The sequence below is a fragment of the Homarus americanus genome, unplaced genomic scaffold (genome assembly GCF_018991925.1).
Source record: "Homarus americanus isolate GMGI-L3 unplaced genomic scaffold, GMGI_Hamer_2.0 scaffold2539, whole genome shotgun sequence".
Classification (NCBI taxonomy): Eukaryota; Metazoa; Arthropoda; class Malacostraca; order Decapoda; family Nephropidae; genus Homarus; species Homarus americanus.
Genome location: NW_024725489.1, coordinates 5,254,197 through 5,259,286, shown reverse-complemented (window position 1 = coordinate 5,259,286; position 5,090 = coordinate 5,254,197).

Below are 5,090 nucleotides of genomic sequence, written 5' to 3'. Positions count from 1 at the left end.
TCGAAATCTTCACATTCTTGCTCACTTAGATTTGGGGAAAATTCTGCAGTTGCTGCTCATGATAGGTTCTGTAGATGGTCCTTCAGTGCTCTGCAGTCTGCTCTTGTACATCGAGTTGTTGAACAAATTAAACATCTTATCAGTTTCTTGAAAATTACTGCATTTTTTTCTCACCAGCAAGATGACACCTAATTCGTAACACAGCATCCATGGTTTCTAAGGAGAGCATGTTTCTTTTGTCTTGATATTTGTTACGTGGGAAAAATTTTTCAACAAAAGCTTTACTTAATGGCAAAGCATGAGCATTCAAAACCATTTACACAAGTTGAGAAAAACATTTGACTCCTGCAGAATTTTCATTTTTCTGCACAGTAACCCAAAACTTAACCGTATTATGTGGTACTTCATCACCAGTAAACTCTACCAAAAGAAGTTTGTCAAACTGAAGTTGCAGTAAAGGTGTGCTCCTACTTGCTTTCGTAGAATCATCAGTGATGTTAGCAAACGCTGCTGCAATACAAGGAAAAGACTTGAGCATCTGATTCAGACACTCCTTTGGCTGAAAATATTTTAGATTTTCAACGATGTCAGTGCCCTTGTAGCGTACTGTATGTGGCCAGTTGTCAAGTTTCTCTTTGTTTGTTTGTAGATCTCGCACTAAGGATGAAGGTAAGTAGGGAAACTCACAATGGAGCTTGCTGAGAGGTCTTGTTGGTTTGAGAGAGTTGGGTAGCGTGATGTCCATGGCCAGGCTAAGGTGTATTAATACGATTCTCTAGGATCAGAGAGACGAGGTGCGAAATGAACGGCGCCAATCACCTCGCAGTTCACGAGTGAGGCCTGGTCTGTGGAACTCGCTGCTGATTGGCTGGTATCGGACGGCAATTGATCGGTCAGCAGTTGTACATTTCCGTCCGCAAGTGAGGCCTGGTCTGTGGAACTCGCCGCTGATTGGCTGGTAAGCGAACGGCAAGTGATCAGTCAGCAGACTTGTTGTAGGCAGGGTTGTATCCCACATGTGAGACACAACGGGCGGGGGTGTGGATCAGTCGGCCCCTATGGGAGACGACTCTGTCTAGTGACGCGGAATCTGTGGGAGAAGGGGGGTTGTAGAGGAGAGAAGGTTGAACAGGCGAGGAATGTGGTGCTTCTCTCACGGCAGGTGCAAAGTCCTCAGGGGCGCCCAGGGCCGGATTCAGGAGTGGGCAAAGTGGGCAGCTGCCCAGGGGCTTCCACATATTACAATATTTTATTTATTTGTTTATTCATTTGGATTATTTTTATTTTCATTCTTTTAAAATTTCATGTTTATCTTTAAAATTCATGGAATTTGTACATTATCAATAGACCAGCTATACAGTTAATTAAAATTTCTCAATGTTCTAATTTCCTCAATATAATTGCATATGGCTCCAAAATTTTCCAAAAGAAAGTGTTCAAATTTCAAAATTTTCCAGGGGCTTACAGCGCCCCTGAACTCCCAGATGTTTAGGCTCGCTTCACTACTCTACCCCCCTCTTGGGTAGCAGTTATAATGAGGGCCTCCCACAAAGAGGAGCTGCCATGGGCCTCCACAGGTCTAAATCTGGCACTGGGGAAGCCAGGTGGGGTGTCTGGGTCCATAGGAGCCGGCTGCAGGATCCCTCATCAGGAGCAGGGTCCACGTCAGAAACAGGAGGTACTCCTGAGGATGAAAAGAGGGTACCCAAAATGTTGTGGGCGAGGTGGTGCTGTAAGCGGCAATGGTGGGCAGCATGGGCGATTCTACTGGGGAGGCAGGCCCTCCCCCAGATTTTGGCTGGCCCCTGTCATTCCCCCACTCTTTTATTCTCAAAATTCGTAGGATAATCGTAGGTGATTGGTTACACTGAATATACTGCTACCGTCATATACCGTGAACTGAAAACGCACCATTGCCATTAAGTATAATGTAAGGTGCATGCGGCGCCCATGTCTGAAAATGTAAACGTTGTCTCCTAATTCCATTATGTGAAGCGTGAGATCATTCATTTTTTCGCTGATGTATGTACATACATTGTAAAGACACTGCTATATTTTTCAATGTTTGTTATGTGGTACATCCGCCCCTCTTTATGTGACTATTATGAGCACAATACAGTTTAGAGATATGTTCAAGTGTCAATACTCCAATGAATCATGATTGGTGGAATAAGAGCGTTGCCATTATACCGCCATATGCTGATTATTTTAGGCTGACGTCATGAGAGACGTCATCACATTTGTCAATCAAATTGGTGTAATAATGCCAAAAACTGCATCTTGCAAGTTAAAAAATAGAAAGCTTGGTTTTGCCCCCCAACATTTACCTTTTGGCTCCCAGTGGCCCCCCCACTTTCCGAAGGCTAGAAAACGCCACCGGTGGGGCAGACTGGCGAAGGAGGTGCGGGATGAATGTGTTCAGGGCGATGGAAGGCTGGGCGTGGGGCAGTAGCCTTGAATGCAGAAACCGCTCTCGTAGTGTTTGTAGGTCGACGGGCAGCAGGAGGAAGTGGTCAAGGTCAGAAATAAGGTGTGTGATGTGCTGCTTGATAGTGTCAGAGGTTATGGCGCCTACCAATCCCAGTCGATGTCCTTCCTTGTGTGGTCATGCAGGGAGCCTCACAGCGCTAGCTTTAGCACCAAAACGTTGATGGTACCAACAGAAGGTAGGGGTACATGTGCTGGGGGCTGACGGCAGCGCCTGAGGCAGGAAGGGGTGTGTTGGGGTCGGTAGGACACACAGTGCATGGTGGGCAAAAACAGGAGCAGCTAGGCTTGGAGGAGCATAGCTGCTCGAGGGTGTCCATCCTGCGGTGTAGGGACTGTAGCAGTCCTCATGTCTTAGAGGTGTTCTCGTCTGGGGACCTTGATTTGGTTGACGAGACCGGAGTGAAAGTGACGTGTGGCCGCCGAGTTGTTCACGAAGCATGGCGCACAGCAGTGTATTCGTGGAATACTCTGTCTGCCTTGGGCTGCATAGGTCGTCGAGGTAGTAGAGTAGTCCAATGCTGAGGACGAGACGAACTTCTGCAGGGCTTCTGAGTGTGAAGCTGGCACAGGATAGTGTCAGGAAGCCTGTCTGTGTGTGGGGAGTTCAATTCCATTTCGTCCCAGAGACGGGCAGGCGTTAGTTGCCGAGGGAGAGACAGGTTAGGTCTTGCAGGAGACTGGTGTCAGGCCGCTAGTATCGCTCTGAGAAAGCATCTGTAGAGCTGCAAATTTGTTGTCAGCTGGAGGGTTGGTGATGGTTTCTGGATTTTATGCATGGCGATTCTGTAGGCAAGGAACAGAACAGGGCGACGATTCTGTTTGTCTGTGGCTGTAGAGCCGATGAGATGCCTCCATGATTAGCCAGTCTTCAATGTTGTTGAAGATCAGTATTCGCCTTTCATCTCATTCTTGTGAGAGCGACACGTGTTGGGTGGGATAAGGGACGGGTGTCGCCCAATCCCCTTCGTGTTCACAATCTCCTGGGAGGGAACAGTTACAGGGGGGGACCGCAGGACGAATACACTTTTGAGGTGCAGGTCCCTCAGGCCAGAGCGAAAAAAGAGGAAAAGAAGGAAGAGCTCAAACCACGTCTGGAATATCACGCCATAGCTGCTCTCCAGCTGGGTGGGGGTTACCTACACCACCAGTGGGGAGAACAGACTAATGCTCGATAAACCTAACGGAGATGTGAGATGGTGTCGCGCTGTCAGTGGCGTGGTCCGTCAGTTCAGTTGGCCACAATGGCAGCAGACTCTGGGGGTCACCAGTTAGAAGGCATTGCACCCAGGATCACCACCAGCGAACTGTACCTGAGGGTCACCAATTGTATGCGCATTGCACTCCGGGGTCAGCTCAATTGCAGCGTGACTATACTCTGGGGTCACCACCAGAAGGGCATTGCACTGAGGTCATCCAGTTGTAGCGTATCGCATCTGGGTCACTTCAGTTGTAGCGTACTGTACTAAGGGGTCACTTCAGTTGTTGCGCATTGTACTGGGGATCACTAGTTGGAAGCAAGATTGCAATTCGGGGTCACTAGTTGTGGCGTACTGTAATTTCAGGTCACTAGTTGTAGCGCATTGCATCCGGGATCACTATTGTAGCTGCATTGCACTGGGATCACCAGTTGTGAAGCAAGACAATTCGTCATCACCAGTTGTAGCTGCATTGTACTCCGGGATTACCAGTTGTAGCGCATTGTACCTGGGGTCACCAGTTGTAGCGCATTGTACCCAGGGGTCACTAGTTGTAGCGCATTGCACCAGGGTCACCAGTTGTAGCGCATTGTAATCCGTGGGATCACTAGTTGTAGCGCATTGACCGGGGTCACCAATTGTAGCGCATTGCAATTCGGGGTCACTAATTGCAGCGGCGATTATACTCTAAATACTAATTGTAGAAGGTGATTGTAATTCGGAGGTCACTAGTTGTAGCGCATTGTACTCCGGGGTCACTAGTTGTGAAGCGCATTGTACTAAGGTCACTAGTTGTTGGCAAGATTGCAATTCGATCACTAGTTAGAAGCAGATTGGTAATTCGGGGTCACTAGTTGTGTGTACTGTACTCCAGGTTTACCATAGTTGTATGTGACTGTAATTCGGGATCACTAGGTTGTAGCGCATTGCACTGGGATCACCAGTTGTAGCGCATTGCACCAGTCACTAGTTGTAGCGCGAGATTGCACTGGATCACCAGTTGTAGCGCATCGTATCTGGGGTCACTAGTTGTAGCGTGACTGGTACCCAGGGTCACTTTAGCTAGAAGCGTATCGTAATCTGTGGATCACTAGTTAGAAGCGCATTGTACCCGGGGTCACCTAATTGTAGCGCATTGCACCGGGGTCACTAATTGAAGGCATTGTCCCGGGGTCACTAGTTAGAAGGTGATTGCATCTGGGGTCACTAATTGTAGCTGCATTGTACTCTGGGGGGTCACTAATTGAAGCTTACTGTAATCTGGTCACTCTGTACCAGAAGCAGTACTACCTGGGGTCAAATTTAATTGTAGCGATTGTAATCTGGGTCACTAATTGAAGGTGACTTGTAATCTGGTCACTAGTTAGAAGCAGATTGCAATTTCTGGGGGTCACCAGTTGTAGC